Raw genomic sequence first — 20,956 nt, forward strand, 5'->3', positions numbered from 1 at the left:
TGGTGACCGGAGGAGCAGAGGGTGGCAGCAGGAGAAAGAAAAGAAGGCTGCTCACCTGGGGGGCGAAGTGGCAAGTTCAAACTGAAGTTTGAGCCCCGCGGAGGAGTGGGCAGGGCCTGGAAACCGCCCCGTGCCTCTCTCGGGGCCTGGAGCCCGGGGGTGCGGGAGGGGGCGGGGCTCCTGGGGGTGGGGGGGGACGGGCGGGCTCCGCGACGGCTCTCGAGCGACACGCGGAGCCGAGGCCGAGTGGGGGTCCGCGGGGAGGGGTCCGCGGCGGGCGGCTGGGAGGGAGCAGCTCTGGGAGGGAGGCCGAGCGCCCACCTCGGTCCCGCGGGGGGGGGGGGCTGGCGCGTGCGCTGAGATGCTCCGCGCGTGCCAAGCCCAACTCCCTTTCCACCTTGCGAGTACTTCCCCGGGACGCTCCCAGCCCTGAAGGGCAGCAGATTCGAACCGGTCCGGTTCTCTGGCACCGGAGCCCCCAGCCCCCCCGCCCCCGCCCCGCGGAGAGGCCGCACCCGCCTGAGTGTCTGGGGGCGGCTGGGAAGCACAGGCCGCACAACTAACAAATACAGGGGGGATCGGAGCACCCGCGCAGCCCCCAGCACTGCACTAGTCTCACCCATCCAACCGCGAGTTGCGAAGAACTAGATGCTGTAAAAGAAAAAGAAAAAAAAAAAACAACGGAAAGGCCAGAGACCTCGGCCAGAAACCCAGACCCACGAGAGCGGCCCTGTATAGCCTCCCGTGCGCTGGCGCATCTTTTGCAGCCCGGCGTCCCCCCGCCCCGGCCCCCGCCCCGCGACCCCGACCCCGACCCCGGCCTGCGCGCACCTCCCGGCCCGCGGGGGCGGCGCGCGGCTTCCAGGGTCCGGGCCACCCCGGGTCCAGGCGCCCGCGGCCCGAGCCCATTCGCCGCCGCCGCCGCCGCCGCCGCCGCCGCCGCCGCCGCAGGGCCGGGAGGGGCCGGGCCAGCCCGGGAAGGGCGGGGGGAGGCCGGGCGGAGAGCGGGGCGGGGGGAGGCCGCCGAGGCGAGCGGCGCGGAGCGAGAGCGGGGCGCGGGGCGGGCGCGGGGCGGGCGCGGGGCGGGCGCGGGGGCGGGAGCGGCGGGGGCGCGCGCCGCAGCCGGAGCCTCAGACGCAGGGGACCGCGGGCCGGCGGGAGGCGCGGCTCGCTCGGGGACGGACGCGGCGGCGGAGGACGTGAGTAGCCCGGGGCGCGCCGGCGGGGGCGGGGGCGCGGGTGCGCGGGGGGCTCGGGGAGCGCGGGGGGCGCGGGGGGCGCGGGGGGCGCGGGGCTCGGGGGCTGTCGCTCCCCCCATCCCCCCCCCCCCCCCCCCGGGCTGGCAGCGCCGCCGTCCCTGCCGCAGGGCGAGCCCGGGCGCCCGCTGCCTCCCTCCGCCCAGGCCTGGACGCGCTCGCCGAGCTGCGGCGGCCCCGGTCTCGGGCGGCCTGCGGCCAACTTCTGCCCCGCGCTCCCCGGGAGGAGCCGTGCGGGGTCCCGCGGGGTCCCGCCCGGTGCCGGCCGGCGGGGAGCGCAGGTGCGGGGCGGGCGCGGCGGGGTCCCGGCGGGCGCGGCTGGGCGTGGGCTTTGTTCCGCGGCGCTCACACCTGCGCGGCCGCCGCCCGGGGGAGAACTCGGGGAGCCGGGGGCCGGCGGGGGGCCGCGAGGGCAGCCAGGTGGGCGCTTCCCGGGGCCGTGCGGGCCGGGCCCTACAGGTGCGGGTCCCGGGTCCCGCCGCCCCGCCCGGCCCCCGGAGGCCGGGGCTTGCTGGGGCGGGCACCGGGCTCCGGGCGGACGCAGAGCAGCGCCCTGGGCGCCCGGGCCCCCGGGAGGACCCGGGAGGGAGCCGCGGCCGGCTCCGGAGCATCCGTCTCGCCCGAGCGCCGCCGGCCGCCTCCCGGCCGCGCGGGTGGGCGCCGCCAGGGCCGTCCCCGGGCGCTCGCGACCCCCCCGCGGGGACCCGGGGACCCGGGCCCGGCCGTGCCCTCCGCGTGGCCCCCGCCCCCCGCACGCCCGGGCCGCCCCGCGCAGGAGCCCCGCGGAGCCCCTCCCCGCCTCCTGCCCGGCCGGGGCTGGGCGGCCGCGGGTCCCGCAGGGGTAGCGCGCGGGGCTGGGCGCCTCCTCTCCGGGCCCCGGTCCGCCCGGGGGCGCCGCTGGGCTGCGGGGCGCGGGAGCTGCGGGTGCCCCCCCCCCCGAGGCCGGGGCGCCCGGTGGAAATGCGGCTGCAGTAGCTCAGGAGCGGGGAGACCTTGGGGAGGCGCCGAGAGGGACCAGGAGGCCGCCACCGCCACCCCAAGGGCCGTGGCCCTCCGCCCCGCGCGCACCTGCCCTCCTATGGGATTTGCAGGACGCGTGGCCCTGGGCTTAACATCGGGACACTAGGCTTCAGGGTCCGGCAACTTTCCCAAGGCCGCAGGGCCAGGGCGTGGCGGAGCGAGGGTTAGATTTGCCCCCCCCCCCCCCCCCCCCCGGCCCCAGCTTTACCGTCCAGGACCGCGGAAATGGGGCCTTTTGGTGGCTTTTCACATTAGTTTAGGGGAAGCCTAAAACCACCAAGCGATGAGCGGCCTTATAAGCCCCTTGGATTCTGACCCCTGCAGACCTCCCGGGAGCAGGCAGTACTGTAAACCAGTGGATGTACCGTGGAGGAGCCTTTTACTGCCCACTTTGCCTCTCCAGTCCCTTTACGCGTCCTCTTACTGCTGCTGGCTTGTGCGTGGCCCCGCCGGGAGCCCACTCGCAGGCACCGGACTGTTTTTAGTGACCGGTCTCCCCTGTGATTACAGAGACTGAGAGGTTCCTGGCACATCACGATTTCTGAGAAGACTTTTTTTTTTCTTTTTAAAGAAAAGGCCAACGTTTCCATTTGGCAGGCGTTTCTAGGAGGCTCCCCAGTCCCGAATCTCCTTTGTAGACTATTTTGACTGCAGAAGATTTACTCCTCAAATCGGATACTGAATTTGAACGGGATCCTAGTATAAAATAATAGGAAAGCATTCCGTATCCTGCATATATGACTGCGTGGTGCGTTTACAGAGATTCTCCCTATTAACTAGTAGAAACAAGAGTTTGACCTAAAGTGCAATCAGCAATTCCTGGAATAGCTTTTAGAATGATGGTAATTGGCCAACTGCAAAAGAGAATTCATTGTGCGCTCTTAATCCTCCTGACTCATGGTCACTTCTTTCAACCTGCTTTGTACTTTATTACAGGAAAGTTGCAAAACATTTCACATCATCCAGGAATTTTAGAGCCGTAAGGGAGCACTGTATCCAAATGCTTCAGGTTCAAAATGAGTACCGTGGGGCTCAGCGAGGTCACCCAGCTGCCGAATGCAGGGCAGTGATGCAGGCCAGTACCCCGACATGACATCATTTTGTTACTGCAGCAGTGACGGTAAATGAGAAGCAAGTCGTCTTTGGAAATGGCACGTCCTGTGAGGCTGATGTGACCATGACAGGGATAGCCGGGGTATAAGCGCTTCAGAAGCGTGAGGGTACTGAGAATGTGTACGCCTGGGCTGCAGAAAACTTCCTTAAGAATCATTTCAGGGGCTCCCCAGGCATCTGCGTGGCTCAGTCAGTTGAGCATCAGACTCTTGGTGTCTGCTCAGGTTATGATCTCAGGGTTGTGAGATCGAGCCCTGCATCAGGCTCTGCTGCTGCTCAGGGGGGAGTCTGCTTGAGATTCTCTCTCTCCCTCTGCCCCGCCACCTGCTTGCTCTCTCTTTCCAAAAGCAAAACAAAACAAAACAAATAATGTTCTCATGTACATATGATTTTCCTTGTGTAATTGGCTTAATATAAATAGAATACGCAGACATTATATTGTGTATCTGCAAAGGAGCTTTTAGTGGATCCCCATGGGAAGCTTTTCTGGTAGAGAGATAGATTCATAAATATTTACTGAATGTATAACCTACTGTTCTAGGCAGTGGAGATGGAGGGTGAGCAGATGGAGTTCCTGCCTTCAGGAAGATTAATTCTAACTTGATCATCTGTGCCGTGTACTTGTGCACACAGACTCTTTTTTTCACGTGTCATTAATGTACAGCTTGTTGAACTTGCTCACACCCAACGCGCTGGTCTAACTAGTGCCCGAATCAGGGAACAGAACGTTCCGAACATCTGTGAAAGCCCTCTTGTGGCTCCTACCAGTCATTACTCCCTCCCTTAAGGGTAAGCGCTGAGACACCCCGGCTGTTTTCCTGAGATTCTCACCAGGAGAGCACAAGGATTTTGTTTTAGTCCGCTTGGGCTGCCGTAAGAAAATGCCATAGACTGGGTGGCTTTACTTTCTTTAAGTTCTGGAGTCTGGAATTCTGAGATCAGGGTGTCAGTGGGGTTAGACCCTAGCAAAGGTGGTCTTCCTGGCTTGCAGATGGCCACCTTGTCACCGTGTGCTCATACATGCTTTTCCTGGCAGGTGTGAACAGAGATCTCTCGCTTCCTCTTCTTAGAAGGCCACTGATCCTGTTGGATAAGGACCCCATCCTTATTACCTCGTTGAACCTTAATTACCACCTCCCCCAAAGCCTTATCTCCAAATAAAGTCACATTGGGGGTTAGGTCCATGATGTATGAATTTTGGGGTTCGCAGTTCAATCCATACCAGCCCTGATTTGCTGCCTTTATCAGCAGCCTTCAGAGTCGCACCCCCATTTCCAAAGAACGGTTTCCATCTGAGAAGTATGGTGACAGAAAACAAATTTGCTAGACTATAGAGCTCCGATAGTATTCTTCTCTAGAAAGTTTTGTGTGTTTGCCTCCAAAGACTGCATTAGGTCAGCCTTCAAGTGCTGGGGTGATTGGTGAAGAGGAGGTGATTTGAAAATGATTAAAAACTGCTGGATACACGGGATCCCTGGGTGGCGCAACGGTTTGGCGCCTGCCTTTGGCCCAGGGCGCGATCCTGGAGACCCGGGATCGAATCCCACGTCGGGCTCCCGGTGCATGGAGCCTGCTTCTCCCTCTGCCTGTGTCTCTGCCTCTCTCTCTCTCTCTCTCTGTGACTATCATAAATAAATGAAAAAAGTTTAAAAAAAATATTTAAAAAAAAAACTGCTGGATACATTTAGATGTATTTTCCCTTTTATGTTTCATGCTTCTCCACCTGAAGGAACCCTGAACCTCTTGGCCAGGTCAGGACAGAGGACATCTAAAGATGCTAGGGCCCAGAATCCAGTGGCTTATTTTACTCACCCTTTCATCCACCAGGCAAATGAGAAGCCCCGTTAGTTTTAAAATCTTTCTTGTCATCAAGTCTGAAGTTTCTAAGTATAGGAAAATGTGCCAGAATGAAATGGTGAATGTTTATTTTTCCTCTCAAAATGTTAAGGACAGGGCTCTATGAGGAAAATATTGGAATGGCCCTGCCTCTGGTTGTAGCAACCATCAATTTTTCAATATTTTCCAAGTTGTCTTTAAATGGGGGAGCAAATGCCATATTTATAGAAAATGTGATCTTTTCCGGGGCACCTGGGTGGTTCAGTTGGTTAAGCATCTGCCTTCGGCTCAGGTCATGATCTCAGGGTCCCAGGATTTAGCCGTGTCAGGCTCCGTGCTCTGTGGGGCATCTGCTTCTCCCTCCCCCTCTACTGCTCCCCCTGCTTGTGCTCTCTCTCCAAACAAATAAATAAAATCCTTAAAAAAAAAAAAGAAAAGAAAATGTGCTGTTTTGGTTAAGTTACTTTTTTATTGTGATAACGTATATACCATAAAATTTATTCTTCTAGCCATTTTTAACTATACGGTGGCATTAAATGCTTCAAAATGTTATGCAACCATCACCACTGCCCATCTCCAGAACTTTTCTCATCTTCCCAAACTGAAACTCTATACCCATTAAACAATAACTCCCCATTCCTTCTCCTCCCAACCCCTGGCAAGGATCATTCTCTTTTCTTCTCTGTGAATTTGACCACCCTCAGGAGCTCCTATGGTGGGATCATCACACGGTAGCTGTCCTTTTTTTGTGACTGGGTTATTTCACTTAGCATAATGTTTTCAAGGCTTATCCATGTGTCAGAACTTCCTTTTTAAAGCTGAATAATATTGCATCGCATGTAATACGACATTTAAAAAAATTCATCTGTTGGGCGGTTTCCAGTTTTTGGCTACTGTAAATAATGCTGTTATGAACATGGGTATGCAAGCAGCTTTTCGAGTTACTGCTCCCAACCCTCTTGGGTACATACCCAGAAGTGGGATTTCTGGACCATAAGGTAATGGTTGTAATTTTCTGAGGCAGCACCATCCTTTTTTCCATAGCAGGTGTGCTGGTTACATTCCCAAGAGTGTCCAGGGCTCCAGTCTCTCCACATCTTCACCGGCACTTATTTTATGCTCCCTTGACACTAGCTGTCCCAATGGGTATAAAGACTGACAGCTGTCACTCTTTAAAGTCACAAATTCACATACTCTGTATTATGAACAAGTAATCACAAAAATTTCTAACTTATTGGTTTAATTTTTATTAGCAAGGAGACGTGTGGTTTTTAATAAGGACTCATTGATCTCAGACTTTGTGCAAAGCGTGATATGGATGCTACAGAGCATGCGTGTCATAGGCCAGGATGAGCCCTCACTGGTGACAGACATTCATGTTGGTTTTCTTTTCTTGAAATAGAGCATATATGTCTATAGTGCAGTTGTGTGAAGTGATTTTGCTCTGAGGATAGATTAAATATTAGTATGATTTTATTTTACTGAAAAAGATAACCTGAGCGTCTTAACCCAGCTCAGGAGCAGATTTACCTCCTATCTGGAGACAGACAGGAATATCCTATTTAGGAAGGCGCTGGGGTTGTAGAGGGCAGGTCTGCATCGAGCGTTTCTCCCTACCATTGAAGCTTCAGAGATGACAGTATAAACCCCCACTACCCAATTATAATTGCTTAGCTGAGCTAATAAAAAAGATGTGGTGTCAACTTAATTGACCTATTTTACTGGCCTACAGGATTAGAATTTCAAATTAGAGAAAGGTAGTTTTTAGGAGTCTGATAGAGAGTTTCCCTCAAGTGACTAAAAAACTTGTGACCATGAGAAATGACCGTGGTAGAGGGAACAAATCTACAAATACCAATGCTCTACCGCTGCACATACCGTCCAAGTGGCTTATGTGGTTTTAAAACAGGAATGACGAATAAATCTAGTCTTGTGTGGTCTCTGATTTGCTTTGCGGTGTATTCAAGCATTGTGTAGCTCACACCAGAATGAAAATGGTAGTTGCTATCAGAATGAAAGGCTCCTTTCTAAAATTCTTTTTTTTTAGTTGACCTATAATTGACGTACAACATTTTATCAGTTTTTCGTATTAGAAACTAATATGATATTATTAGTTTCATGTGACATTTGTAGATATCTGAAGTCCTTTGAAATGGTGCTAGAGCTGGAAAGAATAATTTGTCTCTCTATATATATACACACAATGATAAATAAATAAATAAATAAATAAATAAATAAATATAATATATATATATATATACTCGTAGGTATATGTAAATTTTCATGATGTGCATGTGTGTTGGTTCCAAACCCACTGTAACCAGAAAAGCATATTCCCAAGGCAATGCGAGGGAATCCTGTAGGAGGTCTTCCACTGTGTAATATGCAGTGAATTCGATTTATCTTTCTCAAGTGGGCTGAGAGCATTCAAAAAATTCAGTATATGTGTTCAGTGTGTAGTGATCTTTTTTCTCCAAATTTCAACTTTAAAGCAATTTCATGCCATTCTCCGGTGACCTTGACCTTTAAGTGGCGGAGATGTGCGGCACACAGACTTGGCCCACACCGCAGGCTCCGGCTCCACGCAGTTGGCCTGTCCTCTGCAAGGCAAGGTGCACGGAGAAAACCCCCCTCTCGGTCCCTTAGGTCCCTTAGGCCGGAAGGTGAAAGTGGACGACAGTGCAAAGAGTTTCGTCCCAGAGTTTTTGTGGTCTCCGAGCAAGGATGGCTTGCAGGCGAGCGCGGCTGCCTTCCAAAGCCTGTGCTGCCTTTCACTCCCTCACCTCAATAGAGAGCTAAGAGGACAAAAGTGAACAAAGGAGGCCTGTTTTGCCTGCCCCACTTGCTGGGCTGTTGTCTTGGCCCTTTTCAGGGGAGGAGGGTGGGGAGAAGCTGGGTCAGAGTTGAAGAGCAGTGAAAAAGAATTCAAGCTTCATGGCAAAATTTGAATTATAGCTTCAGCTCGAGTGCCGAGTAGCGGAGTTGGAATTGAGATTTTTGAGTCTGGGGAGGCTGCGGCGACAGATGGTGCTGCAGCAGCGCAGGGCTGGGGGTCCATCCGCAGAGCCCGGCCCACGCGGGCCAAAGTTTGCAAACCTGAGGCCGTGCCGCTGCCCCACGAAGATGCAGGCCCATGTGAATCCAGGCCCCCCACCCCGGGTCTGGAGTAGTAGGCTCACGTGCACCCGGGGCCCCCCTCATTGCATTGCCAATGTTCTCTTCTGGCTGCTTCCTCCCCACCCCCCCCAGGATCTCCTGGGATAAGGCAGGAATGCCCAGCCCGCTTCCCGCGTAGAACCTCATCACAGGTGTGGGTATTGACCATGGGGTGTTGGGGTTTGCGACAGCATCAGGCCGCCCGAGGCACGGACTCATCAGTGGTCCCCCCCCCCATCGGAGTGGATCTGCGAAGCTGACGCAGCTTCCTGGACAAGGGGCCCCTAGGTTTGCCACTGGAGTTTTTTGTGGGGCGCGTGTTTTCCCCATTCGGTTGGGGAGGCAGCGGCCGATGTACAATGTTCCAGGAAGAGGAGTTGGCTGTGCGTACGACCGGAGTGATAGAACAGCTATGGGGTGGCCCTACCAGAGAGGGCAGTGAAATAGAAAATAATTTGGGGTACTTTCAAATACCTCCCGGTGTTCCCCGAAAGCGTAGCTGGAAAAATCGTGCTTTGGTCGGTTTGACCATTTGAATGACTCGATGCCATGGTTTTTTGCTCTCATGTTGGTAGCATGATGGCCCAAAGCCATGTTTTAGACGTATTTAATACATTCACATATTTCTACTTGGAGAGAAATGACATTGACCTGGCAACAATATAAACAATAGGAGATATTTAGAGATAATTAACACTGTGATATAAGCAAAAGCAAATTTGCTTCAGAATTGATTATAATAATTTATTTTGTATTACATTTTGTGTTTCATGTAAATCGTGATAATGCTTCATATGTCTCACAAATTTTAAGGTAACTTGCCTTTTAATAGTCGGAAGAGGGTTTAAAAAACTCCATGGCTGTATGTTTCTAGTAATAGTTATCTTGATGCCCAATTAGAGTGGAAGGTAAAATATATCAAGGGTTGATTGCTGTCCCAGGAGCAGGAGGGGACCCATTAGGCAGCAGGGAGTCAGTGAGGTCAGGGTCGGATTTGTTTGCTGGGACTGGGGCTGAAAGAGCAGAGATCAGGGAGGGTGAGGGATTCAGATGGTGCTAAGGCTCAGGTGGGTAATGAGGACTGTGACATCCAGGAGAAGTGTCCTATGGCCCAAGGAGCCAGGGAGACTTTAAATGATGAGGTGACAGCAAAGACCACCACTGTAAAGGTAATAACTTCAAATCTGCAAGAAAGAGAAAGGGACGAGGATAAATATGTTGACGATGACTTCTTGGCCAATGGAGAATAGTCTCCATGTCGTAGCATCCAATATGAAATACTTTACTTTTTTTTAAGGATTGTATTTATTTATCTGAGGGGGGAGGGGCAGAAGGAGAGGGAGAAAGCAGGTGCCCCGCTGAGCAGGGGGCCTGACAGTGGACAACACGAGGCTGGAGCCCAGGACCCTGAGATCATGACCTGAGCTGAAGGCAGGCGCTTAACCGACGGAGCCACCCAGGTGCCCCCAATATGAAGTACTTTAAAGAGACTTTCTTGTGGTACTTCAGGTCCTTGAAGTCACTTGACATCATGAAATAGAAATAACTTATAACTCACTCTGCAAAAATGAAATATGATCATACATATACGCTGAAAAGAATTGACCAAGAGTCAAAGCTAGTATTCTTTGAGCATCCCAGTAAAATTCTTAGATCGTCTCATGGCTCCGGCAACTTTGTTCCCTTATATACAGATGGCCCCAGCTTGAGAAGCCTAGGTCTATGAAAATGTGAAGTTGCCCAACAAATTTGGGACGATTATGCGTGTTAAACAGGACCCTTCCCTTGGCACAAGGTTTATATGATGCATGTAACGTAGCAAAGTTCAGGCACAGCTCGTCGGGGCTGTCAGAGTAGACGGGTTGTCCTGTCCACCGGCAGAGCATAGCGTCATTGACACCAAGCGAAACCCCATCAAATAAGGCTAAATAAAAATCTGCAAAGAGGTGGACAGGTGGTAGATGAAGAGAAGAACCTCAATTGTACGAAAGTACTTGATAGTCGCCGCAGATAGCATTGAGAGGCCAGGTCTCTCACGGGAAAGCAAAACAGAGAACAGAATAGTCATCCAGGTGAGAAAGGCAGTTTTGGCCTTGCTCTCGGTAGAATCTGGCAGCTTTGCCCAGCTTCCCAGCGTGGAAATCCACGCCCGTTGTGTTCCACGAGGAGCCCGCGCAGCCTCTCTGGGTGTGCGTGGTGGTACACACGCGAGCGGGCCCGGGTACGACGGTGACTGGATGCGGGAACGACCGACCGGGGACGTGGATGCTGCAGAATGTCAAGTGGATCTCCCGTGGGAGAACATCGGGAGTTTTGTCCGCGCCGTGGGTTGAAGATACAGACCAAGTCTAGACCGTGGGAAATGAAACCTTCATAATTCCGTGCCTGGGTCCCGTATGATTGTCATCGGCTTCCTGGTTCTAAATCGGGCCTTCGAGCGGGCAGGTGCAATCATTCAATCCAGAAGGGAACCATTTTTTTTAAATTGCTGCTGTAAAGCCCGAGATGACATCCCCGTGACCCCGAGGAGTTGCTCTGTAATTTTCTACCTTTGCTCGCGCTGCAGAGGATTCCAGATTTGCACGGGCCCTCTCCTTTCTTTTCTTTTTCTTTCTTTTTTTTTTTAAAGATTTTTATTTATTCATTCAGAGAGAGAGAGAGAGAGAGAGGCAGAGACACAGGCAGAGGAGAAGCAGGCTCCATGCAGGAAACCCGATGTGGGACTCGATCCCGGGTCTCCAGGATTATGCCCTGGGCCGAAGGCAGGCACCAACCCGCTGAGCCACTCAGGGATCCCTCTCCTTTCCCTTCGGGTCTGAAGCCGGCGCTTTGTCACCTCCCTCCGGAGACCTCTGGGCGGCCGCGCTGATTGACTTAGGCACTTCCCAAAGTTGCTGCCCGGGCCCGGATTTGAAGAAGTCAGCAGTGAGGTGCACGGGCCCCGGGGGCTGGTGAGAAGGCTGGTGGGCGGAGTGGATCCGGAGCACTCGGCGGCAGCTGCGTAGACGGCAGCCCCCTCTCCTCACTGCCCACCCGGAGGGCCCCGGCGGCGGCCTCCCTCCTAACTCGGGCTGCGGGTGCGAGGAAGCGGGCCCTGCCACGGGCCGGCGGGCTCTGCGGAGGTGGGGTCAGGGCGGCCGAGCGGGCTGCAGAGAACCGCAGAGGAACATTCCATGTGACATGCATCGCTCATTACAAACGGAGTAGCCGCTGCTCTGCCCACACCGAGGAGCCTCAGCCTGGGAAAACTTGTTTGCGCACTTTTCTCCCTTTAGGAAATGCAGCCCAAACCACAACCTTTTTCACCACCCAGCGCTACCTCACAAGAGGTGAAAGATCCAGATAAATATGAACGTCCTGGGGCATCTGGGTGGCCCAGTCAGTTCAGCATCTGCCTTTGGCTCAGGTCGTGATCCCAGGTCCTGGGATCGAGTCCCGCCTCGGGCTCCCAGCTCAGTGGGGGGCCTGCTTCTCCCTCTGCCTCTGCTGCTCCTCCTGCTTGTGCTCCCTCCCTGTCGCTGTCTGTCAAATAAATACGTAGACTCTTTTAAAAAAATGAAAGTCCTGAGAGAAGGATGGCATCGGTGTCCGTTCTTTAGGGAGAATGCAGCTGCCGTGATATTCCATGGCGTTCTCTCAGATTTGCTTCAAAAAGCGGGACGTATCAGGCATCCTTATCAATAACTGCATCTGCTTGATTCTGAAGAGATCAAAGTCTCACCGTGCAATCCGAGAGATTAATACCCTTTTCAATGCTGCACGGTGGGACCGTGTTCCAGAAACACAAACCCCGTTCCTAACCTTCAACAACGGGTGTATATGCAAAAGTCAGATCGAGCCAATGTGATAAAAAAAAAAAAAAGAAAAAGGATGTAAATCCGGTAACTCTTTTTTTCCAGTTGTATTTCAGTGTCATTAATAGTCTTTTGAAATCCAATTGTGTTTTATTTGAAGCCATAGCCTATTCATAATTTTCAAGAGGACAGTCAGTAATCTTCTGTGTCAGCCATGACTAACTAGCAGCCCCACGAGCCAATAAAGCATGAAACCATTTTAATATATTAAACTCATCCAGCTCACACAGGGCATATGCTCAGAGGTCGGATACGGAGAAACACGCGCCACGAGGCTTGTGAGCAGGTCTGTGTGTGGATCACTGTTTTAATTCTGTTCCTTCGTGCATCAGAGGAGAGGTAGGTACTTCAAGATAGCAGCGACGCAGCCCTGTGGAACACAGTATGCAAGTTGCTGAAAACATTAGAAATAGAACGGCCCTATGAGCCAGCAGCCCCCTCTTTTTGGTCACAAAGATGTCATTTAATGCTCTGTGGCTGCAGTTTTACAAAAGGTACTTTTTCTGGATTGGATGATTTCACCTGCCCGCTCAAGTGCCTAATTTAAAACCAGGAAGCAGATGATAACCGTACAGAATCCAGGCATGAAATTATGAAAACAACATCTCGAAGATATATCTGCACTCCCGTGTTCACTGCAGCATTAGTCACAGTAGCCATGGTATGGAAGCCACCTAAGTGGATGAGTGGATAAGGAAGATGTGGTGGTGGTGGTGGGGGTGCCCAGGTGGCTCAGAGGTTTAGCACGGCCTTCAGCCCAGGGCCTGGTCCTGGAGACCCAGGATTGAGTCCCATGTCGGGCTCCCTACATGGAACATGCTTCTCCCTCTGCCTCTGCCTCTGTCTCTCTCTCTCTCTTGTGTCTCTCATGAATAAACAAATAAAATTTTTAAAAAAGGATGCAATAGTAAGGTCTACACTGTAAGATTTTATTTATTTATTCGTGAGAGAGAAAGGCAGAGACACAGGCAGAGGGAGAAGCAGGCTCCCTGCGGGGAGCCCGACGTGGGACTCGATTCCAGGACCCTGGGATCACGCCCTGGGCCGAAGGCAGACACTCAACCACCTGGGCATCCCAACTCTTTAGATGTTTTATTTTTTAAAAAATATTTTATTTATTTGTTAATGAGAGAAACAGAGAAAGAGGCAGAGACATAAGCAGGCTCCTTGCAGGGAGCCCAATGCGGGACTCGATCTCAGGACTCCAGGATCACACCCTGGGCCGAAGGGAGGCACTCAACCGCTGAGCCACCCAGGCGTCCCTCTTCAGATGTTTTAAATATTTGCCTTAAAAGACAGCTTTGTGAAGTTGTTTGAAAGGTTTGAGGGACCCACTGTAGCAGGAGGCGTTGAGCAGAGTCGATTTGCAGACGTGCTGGTCAGTGAGCTCGCGGCGCCAGGCCCAGGAGAAAGGACCGGCTTTAGATGCGTTTCATTATTTGGCACACGGAGCCTCGATCAGTACAGCCGACTCACGCTGAACAGTTTCCGGCTCCGGACAAGCAGAATCTGTCCGGGGAAGGCAGTGACCGCGGCAGACAACGGAAAGGGGCTCTGCTCGGGTCCCCGTCCCACCCACCCATCCTCCCGTGTCCCCCACGTAGTTAGGAGCGGGGCCGGTGATGAATCTGCACGTGTCACACACCTGTGACCAAGAGATCGTGCATCAAGGACGGGCGGGGGGAGGATCAGTTACTTGAGATGGATGAGTCGTGGCAGCTGCTGCCTGTGGCCCGCAGGCCCCCTGCCCCGCTCTGACAGCTGCACAGCACGGCCTGTCCCTGCACCGCCTCAGCCACCCCCGGCCCCGCAAGGGGCCGAGCCCACTGACCCCGAGCCCCCACTTCCTGGGCAGGCTCGTGCTGAGGTGGTAACATAGGAAGAGGCCTCCCCGAATTTTGGGAAATGAGATCACGATGAGCTTACAGCTTTCCTAATAGTGAATAATTCACAGCATTTACTGGTTGGTTGACTGCATGGAGCACCTTCCGTGAATTATCTCATTTGATCTTCACAGTCACCCTTTATGCCAGAGGCTAGCACCTTTTCTTCTTTTTTTTGGGGGGGGGGTGGGTAAAGGACCAGGGAATAAGTATTTGAAACTTTGTGCTTGTAAACATTGTTGCTTGTATTTGTGGGTCACTTCATCCCTCCTCAGACAGTCATAGGCAATATAAATGAATGGACATTTCCATGTCTTTTTTAAATTTTTTTTAATTTTTATTTTTTATTTATTTATGATAATCACATAGAGAGAGAGAGAGAGAGGCAGAGACACAGGCAGAGGGAGAAGCAGGCTCCATGCACCCGGAGCCCGATGTGGGATTCAATCCCGGGTCTCCAGGATCGCACCCTGGGCCAAAGGCAGGTGCTAAACTGCTGCGCCACCCAGGGATCCCCATTTCCATGTCCTCATTAAACTTTCTTTACAAAATAGATAGTGCCCAGATTTGGCCTGTGGGTCATATTTGCCAAACCCCTACTTTATGTTATTATGCCCATTTTGTAGGCAAAGAAACCGAGGCTTATGGAGTTTAAGGAATGGGTCAAAATAGCGCCGCTGTTGGGTTGCACAACTGGGATTCTAACCCAAGGTCTGGCCCCTACCCCTTAGTCTTGACCCCCATGAGCTGCTATGTTATCCTTCTGCGAGAAATGACAAGAAATGGAACTTTAGTTTCCATATGCTGTGAGTGTTATATTATGACCCAGACTTCTAAGAGAGATTTTTGTTTCTCTTAGAAATGATACGTAGGCAAGAGCATTGGTCCAGTCTTGAAGATGCTGTTTGGTTTAAGGTAGATAGATCTATAGCACATTCCAGCATCCTGAATAATTGAATGAAGTTTTGAGATTCTCCAAGTGACCCGACACTGTGGCCATTTTCACCAATAGGATTCCCAAAGAAAATGTACTCTAATTAAAAAATATATACATAAATTATTACTTTTAAAATTTTGCTTACACATGTGTTGTATAGAATGATAACTGGCATATTCCCAAGAAAGATTTTTATTTTTTTATTTTCGCAAAACAGATTATGAGTTTCTTCCACTCTTTTTTTTTTTAAAGATTTCTTTCTTTATTTTTTTTTTAATTTTTTTTTTTTATTTATTTATGATAGTCACAGAGAGAGAGAGAGGCAGAGACACAGGCAGAGGGAGAAGCAGGCTCCATGCACCGGGAGCCCGACGTGGGATTCGATCCAGGGTCTCCAGGATCGCGCCCTGGGCCAAAGGCAGGCGCCAAACCGCTGCGCCACCCAGGGATCCCAAGATTTCTTTATTTATTTGAGAGGGGGCATGCACGTGTGCACGCATGTGCGAGTGAGGGAGAGGGCCAAAGGAAGAGAATCTGCAAGCAGACTTCCTGCTGACTGTTGAGCCCAACATGGGGTTTGATCTTATGACCCAGGAGATCATGACCTGAGCCGAAATCAAGAGTTGGACACTTAACCGACTGAGCCACCCGGGCGCCCCTAGTTTCCTCCACATTTGAGATAAAACTTTTGAAAGAGAATTCTAGGGATCCCTGGGTGGCGCAGCGGTTTAGCGCCTGCCTTTGGCCCAGGGCGCGATCCTGGAGACCCGGGATCGAATCCCACGTCCGGCTCCCAGTGCATGGAGCCTGCTTCTCCCTCTGCCTGTGTCTCTGCCTCTCTCTCTCTCTCTCTCTGTGTGTGTGACTATCATAAATAAATAAAAATTAAAAAAAAAAGAGAATTCGAAGCAGTTTTTATTTTCCAGTATGGACAGCTCCTTTTGTGTTTTATTTCCATGGTAACAGTTAAGTTTCTTCTTGAGAACAACAAACCTGCAAGATAACCATCCAGTTGACACGGTTGGGCATCCCCTTAGGGAGTTTGCAATGCATCATGGTGGCAAGATAGCACCCGAAGTAGAATTACACAGGCTTGCTGTGTTTTTTACACAGCAAGGCTTTATGTAAAGGCAAAAGGTTCTCGGAATAGACCAAAGTTAGGAAACATTTAGTTTTAGGCAGCAGTTCACACACAAAATTCCATTGGTGGCCAGACTTCAAAGTTGTTCCCAGGACACCATAAAGAGCTCCAGAACTCACAGTTCCTGGCCTTTGGGTGAATGAAATTTTAGGAAGTATGCAGCTGGCAAAATGGAAGCTTCATGTGACTAAACATTGTTGCTTGTATTTTTTTTTGAGGGAAACTGAAAATGGAGCCACTCCCTGGTGGAGAAATCAGAGAGTGGAAACTCTTGTGGGGAGGTAACCCTACTCTCTCTTTGGAAATCCGAAGTCTTTGAATTTAAGTGAGCCTCTATTCATTGCTAACAAAGCTGACAGAGGAATAAAACCCAACTAGGGAAAAGCTGACTGTGTGTTTGTGCGAAGGGGTTGCTGTGAGTTAATTGGTGTAACAAATTACAAAGAGCCTGGTCAATACATTGGGAACAATTTTTCTGTTGAATCATTTCCTAGAAAAGAGAGGCTTAGGTCACTTAATTAAAAACAAATGTAGCCCAAATGAAAAATAGAATTGTGGTACTATGTACAACGTTTTGTTTTCCGAGACATTTTATTTTTATATCTGTATTGAGGTGGAACACACATCGTAAAGTCTGCCCGTGGAAAGGATATAATTCAGTGATTTTTTTTTTAAGATTTTATTTTTTATTTATTTATGGAAGACACACAGAGACAGGCAGAGACACAGACAGAGGGAGAAGCAGGCTCCTCGCAGGGAGCCCTGATGCGGGACTTGATCCCAGAACCCCAGGATCATGCCCTAAGCCAAAGGTAGACGCTCAACCACTGAGCCACCCATTGGCCTCCCTAATTCAGTGATTTTTTAAAAAATAAATTTGTAAATTGCACATTTTTGAAAAGCAGATCTCTAAGATTGCCTCTAAGATTCTTTCTCCTCGATACATATCCTGTGTAATACCCTCCCTTAAATGTGAGTGGGACCTGTGACTATGATGGAATGGTACCCCCGTCATCAGGTACATCATATGGTGAAGATGAAGGTCCCAAGCCAGTCGATTCTGAGTTTCTGGAGGGGGAGATCATGCTGGCTGGCCTGACCTAATCAGGCATAAGCCATTCAAAAGCGACAGTTAGGAGATGCTCCCCCATTGTCCTTGAGGAAACTTCCTTCCATGTTGTGAATGACTTATGGAAAAGGGTAGCGGGAGTCCTTCAAGCACAAGGACCTGGGTTCTGCCAAAACCTGAAGGCACCTGGAAAGGACCCCAGGCTCCAGATGAGAAAGCAGGCTGACCCGTGCTTTGATAAACTCAGTCCAGCCATACTCGACTGCTGACCTGGGAGAAACTGTGAGATCATCAGCAAGTGTGTAGTAAGCCTCTGGGTTCATGGTAACTTGTTGCGTAGCATAGGAAGCTCATACGGCAACTGTTACCACAGTCTCGTTTTGAACGTTTTCATCTTTCCCTCAAAATGTCCTTTGAGGCCTTCTGTAAGTGCGACCATTCTTCTACTCCAAGCCAACCAGTGATCTGCCTCCTTTCTCCATGAATTTGCCTTTCCCGGACATTACATATTTTTTAAAAAAGATTTTATTTATTTATTCATGAGAGACACACAGAGAGGGGCACAGACACAGGCCGAGGGAGAAGCAGGCTCCCTGCAGGGAGCCCGATGCGGGACTCGATCCCAGGACCCTGGGATCACACTCTGGGCCAAAGGCAGACACTCAACCACTGAGCCACCCAGGTGCCCCTGGACATTTCACATTAATGGAATCATACAATATGGGACCTTTTGTGTGTGGCTTATTTTATTTAGTATAATGTTTTTGAGGTTAGTCCTTGTGGTAGCATGTTTGGTGGTATTCCGTTGGATGGAGATAGCACATTGTGTTTATGGCTTCAGCAGTGATGGACATTTGGATCATTTCTAATTTAGGATGATTGCGAACGATGCTACTGTGGGCATTAGCATATAGTCTTAATATGTATGTTTTCATCTCTTTTGAGTACATACTTATGAGTGAAATTGCTGGGTTGTAAGGTATATTTATGTTTAGCTTGTTAAGATCCTGCTGAATTCTTTTCCAGAATGGCTATATCATTTTACTTTCTCATTAGCGATGTATGAGAGTTCCAGTTTCTTGATGTCCTTGCCTTTTTTTTGTTATGGCCATTCTAGAGGGTGTGTAGAGGTATTTCACTGTCTTTTTACTTGCATTTCTCTAATAATTAATAATATTGAACATCCCCTCATATGCTTATTAGCTATTGATACGTCTTTAGTGAAATGTATAAGTGTCTTGCTATTTTTTTTCAGTTGAGTCATTTATCTTCTTATTGATTTGTTGAAGAGTTTTTAAAGAAATATTTATTTATTTATTTATCGAAGGGAAGGGGCAGAGGGTGAGGGAAAGAGAATCTCAAGCAGACTCTGTGCTGAATGCAGAGCCCATCTTGGGGCTTGATTTCACAACCTTGAGATATGACCTGAGCCGAAGTCAAGAGTCAGATCCTTAACTGACTGAGCCACTAGGCACCCCTAAAGAGTTTTTTTTTTTTTTTAAATATGTGCTGGTTACAAGTTCTTTATCAGATTTCTGATTTGTAAATATTTTCTCCTATTTTGTGCACTGTCTTTTCACTTTGTTGATACCATCCTTGGAAGCACAAAAGATTTTAATTTCGATGAAGTCTGATGCATTGGCTTTTTCATTTGTTGCTTATGCTCATGGTGTTGTATCTAAGGATTCACCTCATAACCGAAGGTCACTTATTACTGTGTTTTGTTCTAAGAGTTTTACTGTTATAGCTTTTACATTTGGCTTTATGGTCCATTGTGAGTTAGTTTTTAAAGAAAGATTTATTTATTTATTTATTCATGAGAGGTGCAGAGAGGCAGAGACACAGGCAGAGGGAGAAACAGGCTCCCCATGGTGAGCCCAATGCGGGACTTGATCGCAGAACCCTGGGTTCATGCCCTGAGCTGAAGGCAGATGTTCAACCACTGAACATCTCCCAGGTGTCCCATTGTGAGTTAATTTTTGTACATCGTATAACATATGGGTCTGAGATCTTTATTTCGTTTTGTTTGCATATGGCTATCCAGTTCTACCATCATTTGTTGATTGTGTACATTAGTGTTTCATCAAAGTTGGGAAGTTTTTGGCTATTATTTCTTCAGATTTTTTTTCTGCTTCTTTTTTTTCCTCCTGTCTCCGTTTGGGACCATGGATGTACATAAGTCGGTGTGCTTGATGTTATCCTGCAAGCCACTGAGACTCTGCTTGTTTTTCTTCATCCTTCTTTCTGTTCTTCAGATTGAATCCTTTATATTGAGCTGGTTTAAAGTTCACTCCTTTTCTTCTGCCTCTATGGGTGCCTCTAGGGAAATTGTCAGTTCAGATCTTGAACTTTTCAAATGCCCAATTTCCCATTCAATTCTTTTTTATAATTCCAGTCATTTGATTAAGGTTCTCTGTTCATTGATTGTCATCATGGTTTCCTTTAATTTTTATTTGTTTTTTATGTTTTAAAGATTTTATTTATTTATTCATGAGAGACACACAGAGAGAGGCAGAGACACAGGCAGAGGGAGAAGCAGGGTCCCCTTGAGGAGCCTGATGTAGGACTCGATCCCAAGACCCCAGGATCATGACCTGAGCTGAAGGCTGATGCTCGACCACAGAGCCACCCAGGTGGCTTTAATTTTTAAAATATGGTTTTCTTTAGTTTTTGAACCAATCTATAATATGCTTTGAAGTCTTTGCTAACTCCAACTTACAGACCACATAGTGACATTGTCTGTCGATAGTTCACCCCGCCCCATGTATGGGTCATACTTTCTTTTTCTTTTTTTGTCTCATGTGTTTTTGTTGAATACGGACATTTCATATACGTGGTAGCAACTGTAGGTTCTACCTTTTTCCTGATGTGGGATCTGTAGTTGTTGTTTACTTGTTCAGTAACTTATTTGTCCTGAATCTGTGGAATGTATCCCCTGCAGTGTGCCATTGCTCATGTTTCCGCTCAGGTTTGTTTCATTTATTTTTATTTATTTACTTATTTTTAAAGATTTATTTATTTATTCATGAGAGAACAGAGAGAGAGAGAGAGAGAGAGAGAGAGAGAGAGAGAGAGGCAGGCAGAGATGCAGGCAGAGGGAGAAGCAGGCTCCATGCAGGGAGCCCTACGTGGGACTTGATCCCAGGTCTCCAGAATCATGCCCTGGGCCGACGGCAGGCACTTTAACTGCTGAGCCACCCAGGTGTCCCTATTTTTTTTAATTTATTCATTTGAGAGAGATAGCAAGTGCACACGCATGAGCAGCGGGGAGGGGCAGAGGGAGAGGGAGAAGCAGACTCCCTGCTGAGCAGGGAGCCCCATGCGGGGCTTGATTCCGGGACCCCAGGATCATGACCTGAACCAAAGGCAGTTGCTTAACTGACTGAGCCACCCAGAGCCTGGAGTTTTGTTTTATTTTTAAATTTAGCCTGGTTTCTTGGGGTTTGCTCACGTGTCTGCATAGCTTAGTAGTCAGCCCACGACTGATCCGAAGTTATGCTTATTAACACCTGCAGTTAATACGGAGCTGCTGCTGCTGGATTTCCGGGTGCCTGGGGAATCCATTCAAACTTCATACCATTTTCAAGTCTTCCCCCAGCTTTTACGTTCTGCTGGACTCTCATATGTCTACTGTGTGGGTGTGCAAGCTGCACTGGCCATGGTTGTGTGGGTGGCTTGGGCCCCTCTGGCC

The 20,956-nt window shown here is 49.9% G+C and overlaps 1 protein-coding gene across 5 annotated transcripts in view; it reads left to right on the forward strand.

Annotated features, from left to right (window-relative positions):
* Window positions 1-1,124: 1,124 nt before the first annotated feature.
* NRCAM (neuronal cell adhesion molecule) overlaps window positions 1,125-20,956 on the forward strand; it is a 276,389-nt gene continuing 256,557 nt past the window's right edge. For all 5 annotated transcript variants that reach the window (XM_055301029.1, XM_055301030.1, XM_055301032.1 and 2 more), the window contains exon 1: window positions 1,125-1,199. The gene's annotated coding sequence lies outside the window, so the exon portion shown is untranslated. The remainder of the gene's footprint in view (window positions 1,200-20,956) is intronic.

The sequence above is a fragment of the Nyctereutes procyonoides genome, unplaced genomic scaffold, assembly GCF_905146905.1.
Source record: "Nyctereutes procyonoides isolate TBG_1078 unplaced genomic scaffold, NYPRO_anot_genome, whole genome shotgun sequence".
Taxonomy (NCBI): domain Eukaryota; kingdom Metazoa; phylum Chordata; class Mammalia; order Carnivora; family Canidae; genus Nyctereutes; species Nyctereutes procyonoides.